Source organism: Henckelia pumila, chromosome 4, assembly GCF_033568475.1.
Source record: "Henckelia pumila isolate YLH828 chromosome 4, ASM3356847v2, whole genome shotgun sequence".
Lineage (NCBI taxonomy): Eukaryota > Viridiplantae > Streptophyta > Magnoliopsida > Lamiales > Gesneriaceae > Henckelia > Henckelia pumila.
The window spans coordinates 124,600,268-124,614,669 of record NC_133123.1 but is presented as its reverse complement, the minus strand read 5'-3'; positions in this window follow the sequence as shown (position 1 = coordinate 124,614,669).

Here is a 14,402-nt window from a genome sequence, read left to right as displayed (position 1 = left end):
TGACATTGGTCAACAAACTTGATAAAAGGCTGAACACTGAATTTGCAAAACCACCTTTCACACGGGACAAGAACATGGAAAATATGTACATCCCTCAACTACTTAGTGGTTTAGTCAGAGTTCAAAAGCAAAAGGGTCAGTGTGCAAAAAAAAATTGCAGAAAAACTTGGCATCAATTGAATCACTGTAACAGAGATTTAAACACTACACATAACATAGTGAATGCAGAATGCCTAAAATCCTAAGTATGCATGAAAAAACAAACAACCGTGTTGTCTGTGGTGTTGTAACACCGAAAACAACACAGGTAAAGTATTATAATGCACACATGCTGAAAGACCTCCGAAGGGTTGAGAATCTCTCAAAATCTAATGTTTTAGTAAAAATGTCTGCCAATTGGTTATTGGTTCCAACAAACTCCATTCGAATCATACATTTCTCTACCAAATCTCGAATAAAGTGATGACGAATATCAATGTGTTTTATGCGTGAGTTTTGAACTCGATTCTTTGATATATCAATAGCACTCGAATTATCACAATAAACAATGGGGTTCACTCTTAAAACCATAATCTTCAATCTTTTGGTTTATCCAAAGAAGTTGTGAACAACAACTTTCGGCTGTCACATATTCAAATTCAACAGTCGAAAGTGACACACAATTTTGCTTACGACTATACCATGAAACCAAATTATTACCAAGATAAAAACACCCACCCGTTGTGCTCTTTCTATCATTAACATCACCGGCCCAATCAGCATCACTAAAACCTACAAGGTTATTGTTTGTTTCCCTCGTATACCACAATCCCAAATCTAATGTACCCGAAACATATTTCAAAATTCTCATAACAGCTTTTAAATGGGTTACCTTTGGATCAGATTGGTACCTAGCACATAAACACACACTGAACATGATATCAGGACGACTAGAAGTCAAATACAAAAGACTCTCTATCATGTTGCGATACATGGTGTTGTCAACACTAGCCGCAACACTGTATTTTCCCAATTTTTCACTCGAGCCCATTGGAGTTTTCATGTTCTTCACATTCTCTTTGCAAAACTTTTTCACCAAATTCTTTGCATACTTACTTTGACAAAGAAAAATCCCATCATTTGATTGCTTAACTTGCAATCTAAGAAAGTAAGTTAATTATCCTACCATACTCATTTCAAAAGTAGAAGACATACATTCAACAAAACTATCAACATGCTTTTGAGAAGAAGCACCAAAAATAATGTCATCCACATAAACTTGACAAAAAAAAAATTCACCTTTGGCCTTTTGAATAAAAAGGGTTTTGTCAACCTCACCTCGTTTGAAGCCAATTTCGAGCAAATACTCGGTCAACCTACCATACCAAGCTCGTGGAGCTTGCTTCAAGCCATAAAGTGCCTTCTTAACTTGTAAACATGATCCAAGTGGTGTGGATCCTCAAAGCCTTTGGGTTACTTCACATACACTTCTTTATTTAAAATGTCATTCAAAAACGCACTTTTTACATCCATTTGGTAAAGTTTATACCCATATGACAAGCAATAGTCAGACTGACTCAATGCGGACAACAATAGCGAAGGTCTCATCAAAATCAACCCCCTAAACCGGAGTATACCCTTGAGCAACCAACCTTGCTTTGTTCCTAATTATGTTTCCTGATTCATCGGTTTTATTTTTGAAAATCCATTTTGTACCAATGACATTACCATGATCAGGAGGTGGAAATAAAAACCATACATCATTTCGGACAAATTGCTCAAGTTCCTCGTGCATGGAATTTACCCAAAATTCATCATTCAAAGCATCATTGACATTCTTAGGTTCAATATTGGAGACAAAACATGAATGCATTACCTGTGAGTACACGGAACTCATGCATACTAACTCAACCATCTTGCGGTAGTCAACTTTGTCCTTAGCTCGGGTTTGCCTTGTTCCATGAGCATCTCCAATAATCTGTGATGATGGATGATTCTTTTGTATCTTGCTTGGAATGTACTTTTCAGTAGATACCTCAGTTTCCTCATCATTTTGAGAATTTTTTTCATGAGCAGTTTCTGAAGAAACCAGTGTTGTGTGTGGTGTTGTAACATCCGGGACAACACTGTGTTCTTCGAGAGGAATTTCCAGCAAGCCTTCAATATCATCTTCAACAGTTTTTCCTTTGAGATCTGCACCATCATCAAAAACAACATTAATAGATTTCATAATTGTTCTGGTCCTAAGATTATACATTCTATATGCACGACTATTAGTAGAATAACCAAGGAACAAACACTTATCACTCTTGGAATCAAATTTTGCTAGGTGGTTTCTATCATTTAAAACATAGCATACACAGCCAAAAATATGAAAATAATTAAGATTTAGTCTCTTTTCCATGATGATTTCATAGGAAGTCATTGAAGAACCACTTCTCAAATAAATACGATTTGAAATATGGCAAGCTGTGTTCAATGCTTCTGCCCAAAATCTCTTGGAGATATTTTTTGAGCTCATCATCACTCTAACCATCTCCTGCAACGTCCTATTCTTCCTTTCGGCAATTTCGTTCTGTTGAAGAGTTTTTGGAGCAGAGAATTCTTGTGAGATGCCCATCTTATCACACAAAGAAGAAAAAGTTGAGTTCTCAAATTCCTTTCCATGGTCAGTTCTGATCCTTGCTACTATCAAAGTATGCATGTTAGTAATCTTGGTAAACAACTTCTTAAAAACATCAAAAATGTCTGATTTTTCTCTAAGAAATGTCACCCATGTAAAACGAGAAAAATCATCAACACATACCAAAGAATACTTTTTAGCTCCATTGCTTTCAACTTTCATGGGACCCGTCAAATCCATGTGCAAAAGTTCAAGACACCGTGTTGTCCCACAATGTTGTAATACGGGGTGCGAAACACGGGTTTGCTTACCTTTTTGGCATGCACCGCATACATATGGAACACCAAACTTTAGATTTGGTAGACCTCTAACAGCTTCAAACTTACTCAAGTTCTTTAAAGTCTTGAAATTCACATGTCCAAGATTTTTGTGTCATAGACTAAACTCATAAACCTTTGAATGTCTACATGCCAATTCCTCACCGAGTTGGTAGCAATTATCAACTGATCATGTACCTGTCATAACACATAGATTAGCATTATCATAAAATTCACAAGTATTCTTATCAAACTTCACATGCAAGTCATCATCACACAGTTGAATAATTGAAATTAAATTTGCATTCAGTCCTTCAACGTGTAACACATTATGAAGCATTGAAAACCCTTCCACATTGAGTATTCATTTGCCAACAATTATTCCTTTTGCACCACCTCATAAGTCACTCTACCACCATTTTGTTCAGTGTAGTCCGTGAGGTGATATTTCAAACCTGTCATGTGCCGAGAGCTTCCACTATCAACGTATTAATTACCTGCAGTGTTAGCTTTCAAGGAAGTATAAATAACAAAATTTTTAACATCAGACTTCTGTACCCAAACTTTCTTCACAGTGGGCCTTTTTATGCCAGTGTTGCGCTTGGTGTTGTGCAACACGGTGGGCAACACTTGCTTGGATTCCCACAAAATATAGTCATCCTTAAGCTTACGACAGAAAAACCTGATATGATCAGGTTTGAGACAATAATGACATACAAAAGGACGCTTCCATTTTTTTGACTTTGGGACATAAACATTCTTCTCAACAATAAGTTTCTTACCTTTAGAAGCAGTTGAAGGATGGTTCAAGGAATCACTACCTTCCTTCACAAACACTGGTGTTTTGGAAGATTCACCAGTTTTAAAAACACTTTCTTTAAAACCAAGTCCAAACTTATCATTCTTACTCATAGACAAAAGAGTATCAAGTTTGTTTGAACTTTAATTAAATCCAGCAAGAGTTGTTTTTGCTTTTTCAAGTTCAGAATTCAACAACCCTAATTCCATATATTTCTTGCTCATGAGGACTTCCAGCCTAGCCACAGCAACTTTTAATTCAGTATTCTTTTTGGTCAGAGTTGTGTTCAACTGATTTCTCTTGATCCAATCACAGTACAACTCCTCATAGAGTTTATGTATACCTTCCAGAGTGTAAGCGTCAGCTACCTGTTCTTCATGATCACTGGAATTATCAAGGTTAGAAGCAACAAAGAAAAAAGATTTTTGAACTGTGTTGCATCCAGGTGTTGCAACACCGGAGCCAACACCGAGAGGATTAATCAGAAAATTTTTCTTACTTTCCATCAAGGTAGTAAAAGATATAAGATCTGCCTGCTCAGCCTTTTCCTGTTCTCCTTCGGAGTCATCATCACTCAGAGAAATATTCATACCTTTTCGAAGGCGATTGGCATACTCATACGCATAGTGTCCATATCCCTTACATTCACTGCATTGAACATTATCAAAATTTTTATTGAGGACTGAATCTTACCTTCATACCTTTGACGAGGTCCTCGAGTAGTAGCAGGTTTTTGAGGCTTCTTTGAAGTAGGCAGTTTAGGAAATTTTGAAGGTTTTGTACTTTTCACATCCTTCTTTTCTTTCATTACCTTGAGATAATCAGTGAATTTCTTTGAGATCAAGGCAATCGAATTTTCTTCCAGATCAGATTTCTTTACTTCCTGTTGAACTTCAGAAAAATCATTGTAAACATCATTAGATACTTGAAAAGCAATAGACTTACCTTTAGTATCATCTTCGGTTTCCATCTCTATCTCATATGTGCGAAGAGAACTTATCAACTCATCCAAACACATTATAGATGTATCTTTTGATTCATCAATAGCACAAACTTTGGTGTGAAATCTTTTAGGAACAGAACGAAGCACTTTGGACACAAGTCTCTCGTTCGAAATAGGATCACCGAGTATAGATGCTTCATTTGCAAGGCTCTTCAATCTTCCATTATATTCAACGATGGTCTCTGTTTATTCCATTCTCATTTTCTCAAATTTTGAGGTTATGAGACGCATCCTTGTCTTTTTGATACTTGCCGAGCCTTCACAATGAGTTTGAAGTTTTTCCCAAGCATCCCTTGCACAAACACAAGTACCAATTAGATTAAACATGTTCATATCAACAGAAGTGAAAATAGCATTAAGAGCTTTTGCATTATAAATAGTCGCAGTATTTTCATCGGTTGTCCATTGTGCTCTTGGCTTTGGTCCTGATACATCATCATCTCTCATAGGTGGTGTCCAACCATCAAGAACACGTTGTCAGGCCCTGGACTCAATAGATTGAATGTATATGCTCATATTCAATTTCCAAGGGCCATAATTTGTCCCATCCAAAATAGGTGGACGAATTGCACTTGTGTACGGAGTATCCGTAACTAACCTGTAACACAAACCAAAAACTCACTTAGTAACATCAAGTGGTGACTCTGATGACACGTGAAAGAAATGGTGTACATAGTTTGTTATGTAAAATAGTCAGTGTTGTACTTCGTGTTGTAACACCAAAGACAACACAGTACAACGGAAATTTAAAACGTAAATAAAACACAAGTAATTAATTTTGCACGAGTATAAAAACTCGTGCAGTTGCCTTAGAGCTAAATATCACTAGTAATGCATGTAATATCAGTTTTACAAAGTAAAACTAGTGATTTTACAAAAAATCATTAAATCCTAAATTTCTCAACAAGTTGAGAAATCAAACTTGCATTCTAAACAAATCAGAGTAAAAACAATAGATGCAACTCCTGTAGCCTAAATTTGAAGAGACAGTAAAGATCTTCAACAACACAGTTTCTACAGTGTTGTCTCTGATGTCTTCAACACGAACGGCAATACGGGGACATGCAACAACGAAGGTTGCAAACCTTGCTTCAGATTTCTTCAAATTCACCAATGGAATTCTTCAATAGTTACGCAGTGGTTAGTACGTCTGAAGCATTACATCCTTGTGCGTGAAAACCTCCTTTTATAGATTAGCATCCAAGTCTTTTAAGGTTTTCTTAGATAGAGTCCTACATGAATAAGGAAACATGTTTAAGTAGAGATAAAACTCTATCAAATCTAGCAAATCATACCTTGATAATATCGAATAATATTATATCTAATAACTACCTTATCAAGACACGATTTAAGCATGGCAAATATATATGAAAGGGCCCGTGTCCTGATTTAATATTTAATAATCAAACAACCAGGATTAATTAATGTAAACAGCGAAAACGAGTTAAAAATTTGCGTTTGGGCCTACAGAAATTTCGGCATGACCTATTCGTAAATAGGACATCCCAAAAACCTGTACAACACCACCAGCAATATATACTCGAAAATAGAGTCACAACTCCAATTTACAAACCTATAGCCACACTGGCCAGGACTAAACACATGCAGAGCCGGCAAAGCTCGATCACACAAATAACAATTCAAAACAAGGTCCAAAACTATTTATACAGATACACAGGGCATCACCCCGGCAAATATAAAACTTGCTAAACTGATATATATACATATATCTGGGAACTCGAATCCACGCTCGCCTCACTGGGTACCACTAGATGATGCTCCACCAGATGCGTCAAATCCCCCTGGATAACCTGCTATGGAATCACAAACAACCATAGCATAAAAAAAAAAACAGGGGTCGGACCCCAGTACGACGAACTATAAAAATTACGACAAATATAACTGACATGAATAAAATCAAGTACAATGCAATGAAATGCAATGTAATGCGTGACAGGTATCAATGAAATAAGGGATACCAAAAGGAGTCCAAATAATCGTATCATAATAAACTCAGTGGCCACCCGTGCCAGGAACGCAGCAGACCTCGAATCATAACTGCTAATCCATACACGTAGCATCGGAGGGTGACAGGAGCGACCCGTCCAGCCTCATGCTATCATCAGGAGTGTCGTACGTAGCATCGAGAGCACGGTTGCTACCCGCTCGGTCTCGTGCTAACTCAGGAGTGCACTAAATAATGTCACTCGCTCCATCGATGACTCAATACATCTCAAGAGATCAATATCAATAGCAATCAAAGGAGTCAAGGCTCAACGTGCTATGAAAAATTATAAATGAGTGAATGCAATCATATAATCCACATAAGCACATAATACACGTTATTACTCATTACAAAATACTTAATATCATAACATGCCATTATAGGCGTCGTAATATAAACAGCTCATACGTACCTCAACCAACACTTAATTTACCACAAAAATATCTCAAGTAATTCTCGAATAATACAATCCTGTGGAAAACCATTGATATCATATTAATTCCTGTTTCCATTTACAAATCTGAAAATTATCGGAACTAATTCTAAAAAATCAAACTAACATTTCCTTAACTTCACATCTCATATTAAATCATCCTATCAATGTCCAATTATCAAATAAATAACTAGAAAAGTCGAAATACCCAACACTGCATATCTGAATTTTCCAGAAAAATTGTTCAAAAATCCTGAAATTAATCTATAACAATTCTAACACATCTAAACATCCAAACAACGACTTAAACATCTCTATAATTCGAAAATCCAACATAATATAATCTGAAATTTCAAAATAATTCCCAAATCTATTTTGAAAAATAACCATACCTCAATTCAACTGAAATATAACACCTACAATCAAGAATTAAATCAAATATCAATAATTGGAAATCGATTGAATCAATATTCCCAAAATTCGAAACACTAATCTCAAAATCTACCTCAAATATTCGAATTAGAGGTCTAATCAACCGAAACCACAACCCCTTAAACTCCGACGACGATCGGATGGCGGCTAGGGGCGGCGAAGACGACGGCTGTCGGAATTTGAGCGACGCGAGAAAACCTTACAATATTGGTACCAAAAGAAAGCTCTCGTCGCGAGGATTCCAGAACTATATTTATTTTCAAAAATCGATAACCGACGGAAAAGTTACGGCGATTTGAAGCGATAGGAAAATTTTGGAAAAGAAAAGAACAAGGAATCGGGAATGCTGAGAAGATGACGATGATGAATACCGAGGAGAGAGAAATAGAATATATATCCGTATCTAGTAATTAGATATGTATTGGTTTAATGTGTGTCTTATTTTATTCATTCGGGGTTAAACTTGACCCGGTTTGAGTTATTTCAACTCTTGTGTGATTTATAAATCAAATATGTAATTTAATATTGTCTATAAACCGATATTTATTCATACATATTTTTAACACACAAATTAATTAACATATTAAAATCGGGTCCTTACATTTCTCCCCCTCTAAAAAGAAAATTTCGTCCTCGAAATTAACACACATCAAATTTATATACAAAGGAATCAAACATCTACCACTGATAGTACATAGGAAAATCAGAGTACATGGCATAATTCATGACATTGTCAAACAAATGAGGCCATTCTTGACGCATTCGAGACTCCAATTCCCATGTAGCTTCTTCTCTCCCATGTCTACTCCATTCCACCATAACCAAAGGAATCGTTTTGTTCTTAAGTTGCTTTTCTTTACGATCAAGAATCTGCACTGGATACTCAACATAGCTAAGGGAACTATCCAACTCCACATCATCAGCCCTCAAGATATGAGAAGGATCTGGTTCATACTTCCGCAGCATAGATACGTGAAATACATCATGTATCGCAGACAAACTCTGCGGCAAGTTCAAACGATACGCCAAAAACCAATCTTCTCAACAATCTCGTATGGACCGATATAACGAGGAGCTAATTTCCCTTTACGCCCAAATCTCATAGTACCACGAAATGGTGATACTTTCAAGAAAACAAAATCGCCAACCTGAAATTCTAAAGGTCTACGTCTGTTATTAGCATAGCTGGCTTAACGATCCTGGGCTGCTTTCATTCTTTTCCTGATCAGTTCAACTTTTTCTTTCATCTCTTGAATAAACTCTGGTCCTGACAACAGTCGTTCTCCTACTTCTTCCCAACAGATCGGAGATCTACATTTTTTGCCATACAAGGCTTCAAATGGTGTCATCCCGATAGATACTTGGTAACTGTTATTGTAAGAGAATTCCACCAAAGCTAAAGATTCTTGCCAACCACCACTAAAATCCATCACAACAGCTCGTAATAAATCTTCAAGCGTCTGAATAGTCCTTTCAGATTGACCATCTATCTGTGGATGATAGGCAGTACTCATGGCCAATTTAGAACCCAAAGCTGATTGCAAACTAGACCAAAACATAGAAGTAAATCTGGGATCACGGTCTGATACTATAGTAACTGGCACACCATGCAATCGCACTATCTGATCAATGTACATTTTCGCCATTTTCGTATATGTCCAAGTACGATCATATGGAATAAAATGGGCAGATTTAGACAATCTATCCACAATAACCCAAATGGCATCACAACCACGATTAGATTGAGGTAGGTGTGTCACGAAATCCATAGTAATGTGTTCCCAATTCCACTGTGGTACTTCAAGACTAAGTAACATACCACCTGGTCTCATTCTTTCAGCCTTAACTTGTTGACACGTCAAACACTTAGCCACAAAATCAGAAATATCATTCTTCATACCTTCCCACCAGTAATGGGATTTCAAGATATGATACATCTTTCTAATTCCAGGATGTACACTATGTCGACTACAATGAGCTTCTCGTAGTATATCGTCTTTCAAATCTATCAAATTCGGAACCACAAGTCTACCATTATAACGCAAACATCCATCAGAAGCAACAAGAAATTTTCCTGACTGACCAGCTGGAGTTAATTCTTTCAAATGATGAATATATGGATCAGTCTTTTGTGCTGATTTGATTTTCGAAATTATTCGTGGTTCAACTTGAATAGATGAAACTATGAAATGATTACCTTTAGCTCGATAAGTCCATCCTGAAGTTCTCAAATGCTCATGAACTTTAGAAATAGTTAAAGATGCCAACATCTTAGTGTGAACTTTTCTGCTCAAAGCATCTGCAACTTGATTCACGTTTCCTGGCTGGTATTGAATATCACAGTCAAAATCCTTAAGCAGTTCCAACCATCGACGTTGTCTCATATTCAAATCAGACTGTGTGAATAAATATTTCAGACTCTTATGATCGGAATAAATCACAAACTGTTCACCCCATATTTTCAATGCATGCACAATGGCAGCCAATTCTAAATCATGAACTGGATAACGAGTCTCATGTGCTTTCAATTGACGAGATGCATACGCAATCACGCGTCCATTTTGCATCAAAACACAACCCAGTCCATTCAAAGAAGCATCTGTACAGACAACAAATCCACCTGAACCTGAAGGTAATGCTAGTACTGGAGCCGTAGTCAATTTCTCTTTCAAAGTCTGAAAACTAGCTTCACATTCCTCAGTCCACACAAAACGTCGATCTTTTTGCGTCAATATAGTCATAGGCCTAGCTATTTCAGAAAATCCCTTGATGAAACGCCTATAATATCCAGCCAAACCCAAAAAGCTACGAATCTCAGAGACATTGGTTGGTCTGGACCAATTAAGAACAGCTTCAATTTTACTAGGATCGACAGATACCCCTTGTGCTGATATCACATGTCCTAGAAATAATACTCTATCCAACCAAAATTCACACTTCAAAAACTTAGCACATAATTGTGATGTTCTGAGTTTCTGAAGTACTAAGGTCAAATGTTCTTTATGCTCTTTCCTTGACTTAGAATAAATCAAAATGTCATCAATGAAAACGATAACAAATCGATCTATAAACTCCTGAAACACACGATTCATTAAATCCATAAAAACCGCTGGAGCATTAGTCAACCCGAAAGGCACAACTAAGAATTCATAATGTCCGTAACTCGTTCGAAATGCTGTCTTGGAAACATCTTCCTCTCGAACTCGAAGTTGATGATATCCGGAACGAAGATCAATTTTAGAATATACAGATGTACACTGCAACTGATCAAACAAGTCATCAATTCGTGGCAAAGGATACTTATTCTTCACAGTAGCCTGATTCAATTGCCGATAATCGATGCACATGCTCATCGTTCCGTCTTTCTTCTTCACAAACAAGACTGGAGCACCCCAAGGTGATACACTTGGTCTAATATAACCTTTTTCCAGCAAATATTGCAATTGCGTCTTGAGTTCTTTCAATTCTGCTGGAGCTAATCGATATGGAGCTCGGAAAATAGGACTTGTCCCTGGCATTAATTCAATACTAAGATCTATTTCCCTTTGAGGCGGAAAACCCGGAATCTCATCAGGAAATACATCAGGAAAATCCTTAACGACAGGAATATCTGAAACTTTCAATTTCTCTTCCTTCGTCGCATCAAGAGCATAAATCATAAATCCTTCATTTCCTATCGACAATAATCTAAACATTTCCATTGCCGATACTAATGGAATGCGAGATTGTGAATCACTACCATAAAAATTCCACTTATTGTCATAATACGGTCTAAATCTCACAATGCCATGGAAACAATCAATCGTAGCTCTATAATTCATCAGTGTATCCATACCCAAGATACAGTCAAAATCAGACATAGCTAGTTTGATTAGATTGGTTATCATGATCTTATCCTCAAATCTAATCACACAATTCAAAATTATCTCATTAGACATCAAGAAAACACCAGCAGGAGTAGCAACAGACACAGTATCCAATAACGGAGTAAAAGCAATCTCATGCTCATCAGCAAATGTAACAGATAAAAATGAATGAGATGCTCCTGTGTCTATCAAGATACGTGCAGGATACTCAAAAATATAACAAATACCTGCAATAACTCCCCCAGGTGCATCTTGTGCCTGATCCTGAGTCATAGCATGGACTTGAGCCTGTTGTGGACCTGGAAAACGCTGCTGACTCTGAGGAGATAGATACCTAGGCTGCTGAGTGGACTGTACCGGAACATAAGGCTGTGTAGGAGCAAACTGTGGTACAGGAGCATATGGTCTGAATGATGGTCGTCCAGGAAACTGGCCAAACTGTTGTGGCTGAAATTGCTGTCTTCAAGCATTTGGACATACTCGAGACGAATGTCCAGCCTGCCCACAAGTATAACAAGTTCTTAGAAATCCTGTACAATGTGCACTCAAATGCTTACCACCATATCTGTCACAGTACACCCTACCAGACGATCCAACTGAACTTTCTGCACGACTACCACTGGAACTCGATGAACTAGACTGCTGTTTCTTTTTAAATGGTTTCCCCTTAGCTTTAAACCAAGGCCTTTTCGCTTGCTGAGAAGATTGAATAGGATGATATGAAGGTAAACCCATTGGTGTCTGTGAATTACTTCCAGCTCCTTGAGGACTAGCTGCTGGGATTGATTGTGGTTCACCCCTGAGTAGACTTGCTTCAATTTTCTTGGCCTTTTCTACTGCTTTCATATAAGTAGATGGAGTTCCAGTAGTTACCAACGTATGGATCGTTCGTGTAAGCCCCTTCAAAAAATGTAAAAGCTTTGATCGATCATTCTTTGCAACATGTGGAACATAAGGCAAAAGAGCAGAAAACTGATAAGCATATTCAGCAACAGATTTATTGCCTTGCACCAACAGATTAAATTCATCTTCTTTAGCAGAATAATAAGATGGTGGTGCATATTCTTGTGCAAACTGCTTACAAAATACTTCTCATGTGATCTTTTCACCAGAATCAGAAAGTGTTTCTGCTGTCGTTTCCCACCAAAGTTGCGCTCGGTCTTTAAATTGAAAAGGAACTAACTTCAGTCGAATGTCATCAGGATATTCTAGTCCATTAAACATATTGTTGAGACTTTTCAACCAACTAGCAGCTTTCTCACTTCCTTCATTTCCAAAGAACTTTTGCGGACGCAACTCCTGAAATTGAGAAATTATTAATCGGATTCCTCCCATTTTCTCAGTCAATTGGGCTACTGGATCAGACTCAGCCTGAACCGCTTTTCCTTTGTCAAGATTTACCCGTGGTTGTTGTTTCACCTCTAATTCCACATCTTTCGGAGGCTGAACAGCTGGTCGACCATGTCTTCCCCTGACAATATCATCAAGATTTCTAACATTTTCCGTTGCAGACTCTTCTACAACTTCCTTCCCTTTTCTACCTCTTCCTCCTGGTGCCATTCTACAAGACACAAGATTTAAATACAGGCAAAAATATCTTAACGAACAAAAAACTATGATAGGAACTCAGAGTTCTAATAGAATTCATAAACTAATTCTAAAGCCAAGAACTACTGGTTCTAACAGATACGTTCAAAAATAAACACAACAAGTAAGTCACGTAAGAACAAGTAGTCACACACATACGCAACCATTTTGTTAGTGTCTAAACTCGAGTGTCCTAGACTCTAGTTCGAGCATATCCCAGTATACGCTTTGATACCAAATGAAATGGCCCGTGTCCTGATTTAATATTTAATGATCAAACAACCAGGATTAATTAATGTAAACAGCAAAAACGAGTTAAAAATTTGCGTTTGGGCCTACAGAAATTTCGGCATGACCTATTCGTAAATAGGACATCCCAAAAACCTGTACAATACAACCAGCAATATATACTCAAAAATAGAGTCACAACTCCAATTTACAACCCTATAGCCGCACTGGCCAGGACTAAACACATGCAGAGCCGGCAAGGCTCGATCACACAAATAACAATTCAAAACAAGGTTCAAAACTATTTATACAGATACACAGGGCATCACCCCGGCAAATATAAAACTCGCTAAATTGATATATATACATATATCTGGGAACTCGACTCCACGCTCGCCTCACTGGGTACCACTAGATGACGCTCCACTAGATGCGTCAAATCCCCCTGGATAACCTGCTATGGAATCACAAACAACCACATCATAAAAAGAAAACAGGGGTCGGACCCCAGTACGACGAACTATAAAAATTACGACAAATATAACTGACATGAATAAAATCAAGTACAATGCAATGAAATGCAATGTAATGTGTGACAGGTATCAATGAAATAAGGGATACCAAAAGGAGTCCAAATAATCGTATCACAATAAACTAGTGGCCACCCATGCCAGGAACGCAGCAGACCTCGAATCATCACTGCTAATCCATACACGTAGCATCGGAGGGTGACAGGAGCGACCCGTCCAGCCTCATGCTGTCATCAAGAGTGTCGTACGTAGCATCGAGAGCACGGTTGCTACCCGCTCGGTCTCGTGCTAACTCAGGAGTGCACTAAATAATGTCACTCGCTCCATCGATGACTCAATACATCTCAAGAGATCAATATCAATAGCAATCAAAGGAGTCAAGGCTCAACGTGCTATGAAAAATTATAAATGAGTGAATGCAATCATATAATCCACATAAGCACATAATACACGTTATCACTCATTACAAAATACTTAATATCATAACATGCCATTATAGGCGTCGTAATATAAACAGCTCATACGTACCTCAACCAACACTTAATTTACCACAGAAATATCTCAAGTAATTCTCGAATAATACAATCCTGTGGAAAACCA